The following is a 13,918-nucleotide window of genomic DNA, read 5'->3' on the forward strand; positions in this document are numbered from 1 at the left end:
TTCCATGGTGTTCGTGAACATGGTCTGGAGATCATTTTCCTCTCTTATCTCAGGCTGCTTGCCCTCCCACCGCTGTGGCAATTGCATCTCTGTTAGCCGCATAACCACCCTTGTCTTTGAAGTGCCGCCACGGACTTGTCCTCGCCGTCAAAGGATGCTTTCAGCCGAGAGGTCGAGCCTAATGATGCGAGTGCGTTGGCGCTATGGCGACGTGTCCAGACAGGAGGGAGGGTCTGTCGGCCAGCGACTGTTCTCCATGACCACTGAAGTCCACAGTGCTGATTGGGCCATTAGCGGTACATTTCCGGGGCACGGAACATAGACGGGAGGTGAAATATAGGGACTGATTGATTCAATTATACACACACCTTTATACTCGCACAGGTTCGCATCCTTTCTCCTTCTTTTCGTCCATTTTCTCTGTCTTCATCTTTCTCTCTCTCACTCTTTCATGAGAGCGCGAGCAAACACAAATATTTAGACGACAAAAAGAACTCTGTAATTGCTGCAAAAAATCGAGGTTGACAACAAAAATAAATAAATAAATTGTTAAATAAATAAAAATAAAAATAAAAATCTGTAAACATTAACTGAAACATTTCTTCCCACATAAAACTATCCTGTGCCATCATTGGGTAAAATTTGAGGTACATACATGTAAAAGTTGAATTACTTCTCGTCTAAAATTTAATAATTATTTTGAATACTTTTCCCGTCCTCCGTCAGCTGTGTCAGGTGCTGACTGAATAATCAGAACTCAAAAAACCTACATCAGAGGTATTCAGATCTTTTTATCGTGCATATTGGACATACTCTTTGTCCAGCTGTCTAGGTAAGAACAAGCGCCCACGCACACAGACAGACATGTGTCCGGCCTCACGTGGACGTTAATATGCGATTTATAAATTGAACTGCAGTTGATATACAAGCTCCTCATCGATTTAGCTCTCAGAAGAGGAGATGTGAGGCAACATAGACAACGACAATGCCAGGCTGTTAGGTGGCAACTAGCTATTTGTGTGCGGCATGTTGCTTACTTTTGCATAAACTGATCTCATAAATTTCTCCCGAGCCACAAAAGGTCATTAAGGGCACACAAGATTATCGCTCTACCCACTATGTCACGTGTGTAGGAGGTTGTGTTTGTTTACAGCGAGGGAAATTGTAACCTTTCTTCCAACTCTCCATCGAGTTCCAGAACTTACCTATTATGGACGATCGAAATTAAAGTATGATGTACAGAAAGCTATAGTTTACTTTTTGACATTGTTGCAATAAAAAAGACTTTAATTAACGACTGGAAACTTATATTGAAAGACAATATACATGTTAGTTAGGAAACCCTGCCCATATGTAAAATTCAAAACCAAATGTCACTATTTTTTTTTTGAGATTTTAAGTCTGAACCACCTTTTTCTCTGAAAGAGAGTTCGTAATACAAGTAACGTCAGGCATATCTATTGAAAGAGGGAGGAGGAGATAATGTCATTATCATCTTTATTTAATTTTCCTCTCAGTCATTGAATAAAAAGAAGACAATACAGAGCTGATACCGGGTTAGGACGCCGTTTGCTCCAAAGACTTACATTAATATGTTTAATAATGCTTGAGTATATTTTAGACATACAGACTCTGTATTTTTCTCTTGTAAACAGCCTTCGAGGTAATAATTGTGGCTGTGATTTCTCTGAGATACATACAATGACCGTTTATTCACAGCCAACTGTTGATTTGTTACTACTGAGCGATGCGGTTGGTAATTTTGTACACGTGACACAAAATACTATGTCATGTAAATATATTTATTCAAAGACATGCAAATAGAACACGTAAACATCGAACCCTGTATAAACAAGTGTCCATAATATTTACTCCTTCAAACTCTCCAAACACATTTCTTTTCGCAATTGATAAGCACTACAACACGCAGACACGTAGAAGCCTCGCCAGGGAGAAGTAAGCAGACATCGGGGTCCAGCGGTGAGCATCCCATTACAGTCTGCAACACTCGGTCTGGTTTATGATGCACGTTAAGCTCAGTGCTGGGAATTGTGTGGCGGGTGTCCATCTTTCTTCCCGCGATTTATTCCGACAGCACGAGTCTTACGAACAGCTTTAAATCAGTCAAAGTCCCTACTGACCAACTCTGCAGGCGTGCATGGCATCGACGGTGGGGCTTAGATTGGTAGGGCACTTTGAGTAAAATTAAAGCAGAATCCGACAGAGGAGTTCTAGGGCTTCATTATCGCCATCCCGTCACTGTCATGGCAACCGGGATTAGACTTCACAACAGGGAGTATGGTTGTCTGTTAGAAATGTTACTAGAACATGATACAAGAGCTTGAATTAATTAGAGATTCTGGCCATCTGTCTGGAATTTATCTGGTCCTGCAGGAAACGTAACTGTCAGCATCAGGGATCAGTTAAGATGGAGTGACGTACACCTGATCTTAACGTCACCTGAGCCGAGCCGCACACAGCTAATTGCTTCCCTTGTAACGAAGAATCCTTGATTGGACATCAGTATCTGATGGAGGACGACTGCGAGGGATATTAGAACTGAAGTGACTCCCCAGAGGTTAAAGGGGTGGAGTGGGGATGCATGACATGGAAACACAAGTTCAGGAGAAGACAAAGGAAAGCTGATATTTCGGCGTTTGTCGGACGGGCAATGAAGGAAAGGTCTCAGCAGCCGACGGAAGAAAGTGGTTTGCATGGCAGTCCATCTCCGCCCAAGTCTCCCTCACACCCTCGGACTCCTCCTTGGAGGCAATCTGTCAAGCTTGGGGGTCCGTCTAGCCCGGCCAGTTCACGGCGCATGCGTAGCCAGTGGACATATCATCAATCCTTGAAAGGTAATTATGGCAGTCACGTGACCGCCGCTAACATCATGTTAATAGAAATTGTATGTTTAAGTGGGGGAAAAAAATAAATGCCTTCACAAAAGACTCCTGCTAGATACACATCATTATTATCATCTTCTTTCGGATGAAAAGATCTGCAGCACGCAACTCTGGCAGAACTAGTTGCCGGCTGTCAAAAAGATTTGTCCGGAGTCGGAGTCGGCTTTCGTAAAGGCAGGAATGAGCCGACAGGAAGGATGCAGACTCACGCCAGATGGAGAGACACGAGGAGCTTGGGCACTGGGTGAACTTGGTGAACTTGTTGTTTGTCGAGCCAGGGATTGTTTCTTTCGAGACTGAGAGGAAAAGCGAAATAAAGTGGAGAAGGGGAGGTACAGAGAGACTGATTAGATTATTGAAAAACAGAAAGGACAAACCGATACACCTAAGGGACAAAAGAGACAGAGAGAGAGAGGAGAAATATCATCAGTTAAAAATCCAAGAGAGGATGACATTAAAAGAGAGACAAAGACGGAGTAGCAACTACACAGCCACCCACCCCAACCCACACGCACCCACAGACACGAGGAGATAACTACATTCGCAAAAGAGAATGAGAAATGATGAGAATAAACCTGGGCGCGATATTAACCCATCATGGTTTTGCAATTGTAAATGGATGAATTCTTTAACCCTACAATTCCCCATATCCGTTCAACAATCCCATGGAAAACACAGTAATAAACAAACAAGATGAAAATTATCCGGGTCATTAAAAAAGGCAAAACTTTAAACATCCAGACCACTCCCCCCTTCCATTAGGCAAAATAAATCCTGGAGAGAACGACAAGGTGCAGACATCGGTGCCCTCCCATGTCTTCTGGTCCCTGTATTCAGACCATGTACTGGCCACTGATGAATCTTGACATATCTGGTGTTGTCTCGCTGACCAATGCCCCTGTGGCAAACCCCAGAACTCACCCTCCAGACAGCCCAACTGTGAAGACCTATGGCGTTCAACAGGACCAGGACAAGGGAAATGAGAGAAAATCTCTTGGGACTGACGATGACCATTGTTGACAATATAATTGAGTAGCAACAATGGATATACATGATATTGTATAGTAAGTATAATCAACAATCACTTCTTCAAACAGAAATTAATAAAGGAGTCATTGAAGATGTAAACAATCCAATAATCCATAAAATGTAAGAGTTGTTTCTTGTAAGAAAACATGATCATATCATTTGGATAGCGCCCACTAACAAGTATATGCATGTGAAAACTCGGTTATCCTTTCATTATCACACACATCTCCCTTTCTCCTCCATACTCCTAGTCACCTCTCGTCTCCCACGGAAATATTTGAAATTAATTCTTTCTTAGTTGTCTATGCTATCTCTCTCTCACACACACACACACACACAAACACAACACACACACACACAGACACACCATATGGGAGGAAGCCATGTCGACTTATAATTGAAATTAATGTCTCCCGGTCCCACCTGTTGGTATTTGCTGTGCTCGTGTTCGTGTAGCAGCTACATTACGATTTACACTGAAAATCCGTGACATTCACCCGTAGTCAGGATACTTGCTTTCGGGCAAAGTTTAAATTTAATTTAATTCTCGAAAGTACAGGTCTGTGAGTGGATTCCACTCGTGTCTAGGCTCCGCCCACTTACATTTTCCTAATTTTAAATCTTCACATAAAAGGTTATTATAAAGTAATGTTTTTGCCACTGATAGAAAAAACAAATTAGGTTATACGTGATGTCCAAGTTTTGTATTTGATAAGCCATTATCAAATCATTATTCATAATCCAGACAATGAGATTTTACTTTGTATTGCAGACTAACTCTTTACTTGATCTGTAAAGCTCAATAATTTTCATACGGTTTGATAAGAAACAATTATTAAGTCGACAGGTCACGAACGACATCCCAGATTTCAGTGAATACTAAAGGCACTAAAAGAGAGAAGGGAAAGCAAACCAGGAGCAGCTTGCAAGTACAAAGAAGTGAATTGCGCATCAGAAAGAATGAAGTCAGCTAGGAGAACTGGATGGAGGGCCAGTTCCGGACGTTAAGGGAATTGCAAGGGAGGACAGTAAACAGGCCTACCAACTATTAAATACATCCTACCGAGAGAGGTAACATAAGATCTCATCGTAGCAAAGGCCGCCTTCTTTCTTGCACAACTGCCGACTAAAGAAAAGAGCTAACATTCTTAACAGAACTATATTAGAATTAGAGAACTTACAAAGCTACCACTACGGGAAAGAGTACAAAAGAAGTCAGCAGTCTAACAGGGAGGAATGTGTCCTGATGTTTACAATGTCCTCGCTGAGCTGCTCAAGTGGTTTGGGGATAAAACAACAAAGGTCTTCACTGCTCTGTGACAGAAAATCTGGGAACGCAAAAGAACATCAAGAATAGAAGCAGACACTAGTTACACCCTATCCAAACCAAAGACAGCAATCAGTGTCAAAACTAAGACACAATCCTCCTAATCAACCACCCAAACAAAATCTTGCTGAAAGTAATAAAGAATCGCACCAAGAACCTGCCAGCAACAGAAGAAGAAGAGGCTGGCTTCAGAGGCACAGTTGAGTAGATCTTCAACTATCGCATTCTGATAAAAAAAACAAACAACAGTTATCACATCAACTGGACCTCTATCCCAATTTCATCGACTTTAAAATGGATTTTGAGTTATAGCATGTAAGACAAAAATTCAGCATCAAAGAGGATCGAATCCAAGTCATAGAAACGGTTCTAAGAGTTCTACGAGCTTTCTTTCACACGACAATGGGTGTGTGAAGGATGCCCCATGTACCCTGGAAAACATCAGGATCGCAAAGAAGTACTAGCTGTACAAGTCTGGACAAGTCAATGTGCTTTGAAAATAAGGTGACAGGAGAACACAATGACGTAGGTATTGTAGGTGAAAATCCAGGTATCGAGAATAAGTACCCGAGAAAGCGGATCCAGGGAACATGAGGACAATAACTCTGTACGAAGCACGGTTGCCACACTCACAGGACATCACCCTACTTGACAACAATGAATCTATTAAGCTGCCAAAACTACCCATGTGCTCCCCCACAACGACCGAATTAGTCAAAGGGACGAATAAATGAATGAATAAAAGAATGAAGTCTACATTTCTTATCCTTTTATAATTGCAAAACATCTTTTTCATCCATCGTTAACCCAAACCAGCTCTGAGCAGAACACAGCAAAGCCAAGCAAATGCCCTGAGCTGATAAGATACGGCCTTACAATGCATAGTAAATGCTTTGATTAGGTTGTATCATCGATCTGAGTCACATTCTAAAACACCTTCTTTTCTTTTCCTCTTTCATCCTTTTCTGTTCTTTGTTCTTCAGTTATTTTACTGCGACCTTAGTTTATTTTGCTTCTTCAAAGTAAATACATCAAGTAAAGGTGTGATTCAAATTTTTACCATCTACAATGTTTTTAAATCCCCCAAACAGATCGGTCTGTTTAATTATAAATTAATTACCCTGACCAACACGTTTTGTCTGTTTTCTGTTGGGATCACGCAATGTTTCCATCAAATCGCTACTGAAGCACTCGCTGGTGGACAACATGGCATGAACATCTTGACAGAAGAGGAAATGACAAGGTTCAGGACAAACATCTGTGATCCGCGCCTTTCTGTTTATTTTTGAATGGCGCAGATCCGATCATCGATTGTGAGACAGATCATACTCACTGACCTGTCCACCTACATGGAGACAAGTGATGCGATTCCCTGTCTTTGGAAGAAGCTTTGTGCGTCCTTTCGTCTTGTCACTGTCAAGTGGTAAGCAGCTTGTGACAACGAGTCCTGAGTTTGCTGCCTTCCTTCTCTTTCTCACATGCAAAAAAATATTTCTACATTGTTCAGCTGCATTATGCTTTGTTTCGACATGTGCTCAACGAGGTCAGATAAGTACAGTTCTGAACGCTTGGACACGAAGAGAGATCCCGGAGGACATTGTACCGCCTCAGATGGTATCAGGGAATGTGATCTGATTGGATTCCACGCTTCATTGACGATCACCACTCGGCGCCTTTTCTTCAGTAAACAATACTTCATCCCCTTTTAAACTCCGAAAACGACTTGACAAACGACAGTTTTGAGGACTGGAAAGTGAAGAGCAAGGAATGATGAGAAGAGCTACACAAAAGACAGTTCCGGCAGGCGTCAAAGAGGACAACGCGCTCTGAGGTAGCTAGGTGGAATTCCAGTTTCCAGGACACCTGACTAGTATTCATAAAACTGATTAAGTGCATATTGGGGAGCACGAAAAAAAAAATGAATTGCTTCCCAACGATCGCCTTGGAGAAAAACAGATTAGGGAGGTTGGCAAGGGGGTACGTATGTCAAACAGCTGGAGCACCGAGGTCTGAAGGTAGAGTGATATTTGATCAGCTCCACAAAAATCTAATTACGCAGATGAGGAAACAGAAAGAGATTGTGGTGGAGAAATGGGTAAAACTGCGCAGTTGCCATGATGTCTGCACACCTCATGCATTCGGTGGACTGCAGCAGGAAATGGTAATGTCATTCCTCCAACCTTTCATAACCGCGCACGTCTACCGCACGCCTACATTGTATCATACATGCCACATTATACAGAGTTTGATGACATTCACTATATCACACATGTCACATTATTGCGAGTTTGGTGGAAAAAAAAAAATTAATGCCCCCCAAAAAAACAAAACAGAAGAGAACACAAAGCATTTACGCGCACGCATGCACACAAAACCAGGAAAAGAAATCATAACAAATAATATAAAAGCATCCCTGACATCAGAGAATTAACAAACAGCAGGTTATAAACAATCTGTCATTACACACGGTTGGTGGTGGGTGGCACAGAATGCTATTCTCATTTTAGGTCACACTGAATGTGGTTTTTCTTCCTTCATAGAATAAATATATGCAAACGAGTAATTAAAAATCAATCTTAGTTGAGCTTGGTCTGATCGCTCCTCTGACTTGGGGAAATTCTTTATTGCAGTCGCTTGGCCGCTGAAGGTACAAGAACCCCACGAGTTTTCTCAATCTCACGCTGACTGACATCTTCTTACAAGAAAAAAACAAAATGTCATGACACTGGCATGTTAAGCATGGTTTCCTACATTCACCACGTTAGTTCTCAACAAGAAAAAAGATTAGTTATTATTAATATTAATATCAAGTTTTCTTATTAGACAACAGCTGTTTCTTAATGCACATGAAAATAAATTCCTTCTTTTTTAAATTTTTTAAGAGCGTTAAAAGTAAACAACACGTGATATTTGTGGAGAACGTTTGTGACAAGGACTGAACACACCCGTGACACTGAGGAACTTTTTCTTTTCGCGGTTGTGACAGAAATCTTTCTAATAACATTTTTTGTTGTTTTTTTTTTTTTTTTTGTTGCTGTAAAGCATACAAGATCACTTACTCTTGAGCAAATTTCACCTAAAAATCTGTAATCTGTTCTGGAGCTTTGTCAACGGCGCCTACACTGTACTCACTCCAGAACACCCAAAAGAACCTTCCACAAACACTAGAGTTGTGGCCTCCGAACAGAAGCAAGTTTGAAAAACAACGTGGTGTAGGAATTTATCAAGGCCCTGCCGATACTTTGCATAGAGGCGATCGAAACCAGACTTGATCGCCTTCTGAACGACCTTTGAATGTCCCTTGTTCCCGATGGAAAATGTGGGTCTGTGAGGCAGGCGGCAACTACTGTGTTCTACGTCTTCATTTTATGTCCTCTGACTCCATAGGCAGCAGACTCCAGAATCAGGGTTCCTTGCCTGCTGCTTCCATCGGAGTGGAAATAATTTCCCTTTACTTTCTTGTAGCACAGACATAAAGTGTTCGTGCACGCGCTTGCAAAAAAGTGTTTAGTTTATTTGTAAGAGAACACACTGTGTGAAACTTGTGGTCTGTGGCAGAAGTGAATACAAATGGCAGTGATCTGTTTGAGTTACAATAAGTTTTTGACTTTTACCAAACCTTTTAAACATCTTACAAGGAGAGAAAGGAGATATCATGCGTCATCATGCACTACAACTAAACAAAGAATAAACATATGGATAAACAAGATTTAATAAGTCAATAAGGAACAAGGGACTTGAGTCATTGGCTCTTAAGTTTATTCCTTGTTTAATTTAAATTTTTTGTTTGAAATAAGCAGTAGAATTAAACATAATCTTAAACGAATGCATACTAAGCTTAATTTGTTATTTAAAAAAATATTAAAAAAATTAAAGAATTTAAACACACGTTTTCTCAAAATTTCCGGAGTGCAAGAAATTTGAAGCATGAAGTATTTATGGAGGAAGTTGAGAAGGGCGGACAGGAAAAGTTGAAGTGGAATTGCTGAAAGTGAGAACAACACTCGGCAAGGAACTCAAGCGCAAACCAACACACGAGAATGGAGAAGAAAGGAAGAGCAAAGGATTGCGACAGTCAGGCGACTAAGTGTTGCACCTTACCTGTGAGTCAGGCGGCACCAGCTCAAAGGCCCCCGCGGAGAAGAAACGTAACCGGCGCCGAGGAGCCGCGCAGCACCGTAGACACGCACGGCGCACGACGCACGGCAGACTGTTGGTGTCGCTGCTCTCCGTCCTCCTTGTCGTGAGAGCTGCTCCAAGGGGAGGTAGGAAGGTGATTGCGTGGGCACGGACTAGTGATGGTGACAACGGTGCACAAAAACATAGCTGGGAGAGGCGGGGACACACGGAGACAGAGGCTCAGACCTCTGCACACCTTTGGCGGTGGGGAGTGGATGAGACAGGGAGGGTGAATGATTGCGGAGGTGTCAGGAGAGAGCTCAGTTGCTGATGCTGAGACCAGGGCTACTGGGAGAAGTGATTCTCGCTTGGCATGACTAGATGCAGTCTACTCTCCCTCCCCAAACGCCCTGTCATGTCCCTCCCTGTTGGCGGCTAAACTACATAACTGTCATCCTCCCCTTCCCCCCTCCTTTCCTTCTTAAGCCTCGCTGACCAACAAAGACTCTTGCGAAACTTTTCGAGACGAGGTGAAGCAAGGAGAAGAGTGAAAGACGATGCATTTGCACATAAAGCACACTGTCTTGGTTTTTCTCCTTCAAAAATGTATTGAGGTTGATGTAAAGGTTCTTGTGATCGATGAGAACTGGCGAGGGTTTGCAGGGAAGATGCTTGACTGAAAGTGGTCTACATGACGGCGACGAAAACTGACGGTTAGGGCTGCAGCTTCATCAGGGTTTCATTCCACAGATTTGAAGGATGCGAGAGGAAGGGATGTGCTGAGGACCTTGTCATTGGGAAACAACAGGCAACGTGGTGACGGACAGTCCAGCTAGATGATACAGATGTGTGTACGTACGTATGTGTGGTGTATGTCTAGGTAGGTAGCTCCACACTTTCTGTGTATTTTTCTACAGTTCTACGGTTCTACAGTGTCAATAATCAGTGCTACTCTTTTAAAAAAAAACCCACAATGCTGTGCAGATGGCGTTCTAAAATAGTTTCTCTTTAAAAAATATGGAAATAGCTTAGTGCAGTCGAATTCAGTTGTTTTAACAAACATATGTTTTAATAGTTTCACGGCATTGGAGAAACATGTTTTTGCTGAATACCTGTCTTTGTAAAAAGGGGGAAAAGAGCGTTGACTGTGCATCTAAACAAGCAACAGTACACAGACAAAGGACTACAAAATGAACTACATGGTAAATCAGGCAACAACAGACATCGTGCAAACATGAGCAATGTAGATGATCAATGATGAGGAATTGCGAAAGGAGCAGAAGAATTTTACAAATTAGAAGACTTATTGGGAACAAACAAACAAACAAACAAACAAACAAACAAACAAACAAACAAACAAACAAAACAAACAAACAAAATCTCTGAACGTAGACACATTTTAAACAAAACTAAAAAGGCGACTGAGGTAAAATAGTTGTCTGAAACTGTAATGATCTCATCTTTCTATACGTGGCTATGTTTTATGTGTTCATTTTTTTCGTTTTGATGTTCATGCGGCAGCCGCTTGCTTTTCCAGTAATGAAGTCCTTAGACGCATTCACTGCTCTTGAGAAATGTGTCTCAGAGACATCGCCACTGTTATTCTGAAGACAAGTTTATCAATCTGAGGAGGTTTATAAAGTAGTTTTGATGGGCATAGAGATGTTAGCGACATTAAAGTCAATTATGTGCTCATCTTTGATGTATTTACAGAAACATGTTAAAATAAATTTCGCCACGAGACATAGCAGCAAACTAAATAAATAATATTAAAAGGAAAGTTAGCCTACCAAAGGTTACCCCCCCCCTCACACACACACACACACGCACACTCACGCACGCAAGCACGTAAACACACAAGTAGAGATGGAAGAACAAACGGCTGATACAACCTTAATATGTAATCTTTCATTTATGACAAGTGCTTGAAGAGACTATTCCTAAATTTCTGCATATAATGGACGACCAACAAATGTATGTGTCTACCCTCATGGGCTCTGGAAAATTTGTCCTGGCAACGGCAACGTTGCTGAATTTGGTCTGGTGCGCCACGACACTTTGTGAAGACCGTTCTTCAAAGTACCTTGGAGGGTGGTCGATGCCAAGGTGGACGGAGAAAAACAACTGACTGGTTAATATAATATGGACTTGCCATACCATGCAGGGTTTGTATACCCCTCTCAAGATAAGCCCTAGGGGCGAGCCTTCTCAGTCAGTCCGTTTGTCCAGTTATTCCTCCCGATGACAAATATGAGAGGATGGTCATATAATTGTTGTAATTGTCATATACAAATATATAATTGTTTGTAAATGACAATTATATATATATAGAAGACTCACTTGCTCACTCGTTTAGCTATCTTTTTCGGTTTCTTTCATGAGGTACTCTTGAAAATTACGATGTTTTTCAATTTGCTCTGCGTTCAAAGGTTGTAATATTACTCTTCAGTGTGCGCAATAGATAACCCAAACCATTCAGGTTGGTCTTTAATTCTCTGCAGACAGCAGGCTGGAATACCAGCGAAAGAGAGATGAATTGAAACCAAACACCATGCGCTGGATAGTAATGCCAAAACTTCGCTTGCCAACAGGCTTTAAAGAAGCGAGTATGGAACTCCAGAGGTTATGAAGACACCCGCTGAGACTGAAATCAAGAAATCATCCTGCAATAAAGCTGTACATTGTTTTAAAGACATTCTATAGAAAAAATAAGATTACATAATGCCCAAGTTCGTCTTGGAATGTCCTAATCCAGAACGGCATACGATGCTTAAAAAAGTTAAACAATGATATTAAAGGCAAAATATCAGAGAATTTCACTGAAGAGACAGCGTAAGTATTTTTCGGCCACGTGAAGTCTATGTGGCAAAGTTTATTTTTTTTTAATCGTAGCAGATAATGAATTAACGGATGGGTTTTGGAGGCTGAATTTTACAGGTTAGTTTTATATTGCCTATATCTACTGATATCTGGAAAAAACCGCAAACCATTCAGGTTGGTCTTTAAGTATCTTACTGGTGTCATTCAGTTCCAAGCGCAGTGCAACTTTTGTAATTTCAAATTTACTACTTTAGTTATCTCCCTTTTTCAGAATTGCAGTTCCTGCTTCACCTACGAGCTCATATACAAGTGCTAACGGGTTGTCGCACGAGCACGCAGACAAACACACAGAAGTTAGAGTCTGAATGAAATAACTGTTAATGTAGGGCAAGAGGAAGTTCTCAAGAGTCCGAGTAGTTATTCCATCAAATTTCACTTAAAATATGTCCTGTCGGCTTTTTCATTTCCTATCTCGCCAGTGTCTTGTCAGCGTGAAGGAGTAGACTGGTCATTCAATGCAAGATCTGCTCACAACCACCCATGACAGGTCAAACGGACGAGTTTTGTCAACCGCTGCGTCTGTCTCAAACTGTGACAAGCTCTAGTGTGTCGAAGTAATGATCAACCACGTTACTATGTTCTTCGACAACACACAAATATATCTTTTTCCAGCTGTTTATCCTTCGTGGGAGCAATAAGCATCCTTTACTTTTATAAGAAAAAAAAACTTTTCTGAAGTTTCAAGATTTCAATTTTCTGGAAACTCGCTCACCGGAAATAAACAGTCTTAGTCGACTTTTCCTCTTATGCAGAAACCTATGCTTAATTTTGATGCTTCCATGTGTTTGAAAGCTGTGATAAGGTCAGACGACAAAATAACAGCTATTTTAAGAAAAAATATCCTCGTATATATATATAAACAATAACTCTTATATAGGGGTGCTTCGCTTGATCAACAAACGTTGCAGACATGAAAACTCCTAATCTTGCCTTTTTCCACATCAAGAGAATACTTTGATCTCCATTCAGGTATAACTAAATAGTAATCTCTCAAAACTCTAAGAGTGGATATTTTTGTATACTCCTTCTAACAAAGGTTGACAGACTACGTGGCACGTGGTACAACGACAGGTGTGACAAACTCTTTAGACAGAAGCTCAACAGAGGAGGCGATAGTCCTTACACTTATAAATGCAGACAGAAATTAAGAATATAAAAGAAGGATGTAAAAATCTGATAACAGGCAACATCTTGAACTGATTTTCCACCATATATTTTGTTTGCGTGATTGGTTGCTCATGTGTGTGTATATATATTATATGAAGGCGTTTGTAAGTGTATTCCTATGAATGATTGCGCTAATGCCGATTTGCTTTAACATGTCAATGTTTGCTCTTTTCTACTTACAGATATAAATATGTGCATATATTTCTAAATAAATATATGTGTTTGTTTATGTGTATATATATATATGTAAGTGCGTCTGCAAATCTGTCTCCATATGTGTTGTGACTTTGTATACGAATATGTTTGCAGAGCACAATAAACCACAAGTCTAAGAGTCTGGTGGTTCCAAAGTTGAGAAATAAAAATTGTCTATAACTGCAAACTTCATCCTACCCTGCCCTACCTATCCTATTTCTTCCTGCCAACTAAGAACAGCGAGTCGTAGAAGGACACACGCCTAAGAGCAGGAAATGGAGAGGGAAGTGGTGTCGGA

General features: G+C 41.0%; 1 protein-coding gene across 1 annotated transcript in view; it reads right to left on the reverse strand.

Moving 5' to 3' along the window:
• LOC112560423 overlaps positions 1-10,313 on the reverse strand; it is a 48,259-nt gene extending 37,946 nt beyond the window's left edge. The window contains exon 1 of the mRNA XM_025232280.1: positions 9,361-10,313. The gene's annotated coding sequence lies outside the window, so the exon portion shown is untranslated. The remainder of the gene's footprint in view (positions 1-9,360) is intronic.
• Between the last annotated feature and the right edge of the window lie 3,605 nt (positions 10,314-13,918).

This window comes from Pomacea canaliculata, linkage group LG3, assembly GCF_003073045.1.
Source record: "Pomacea canaliculata isolate SZHN2017 linkage group LG3, ASM307304v1, whole genome shotgun sequence".
Taxonomy (NCBI): Eukaryota; Metazoa; Mollusca; class Gastropoda; order Architaenioglossa; family Ampullariidae; genus Pomacea; species Pomacea canaliculata.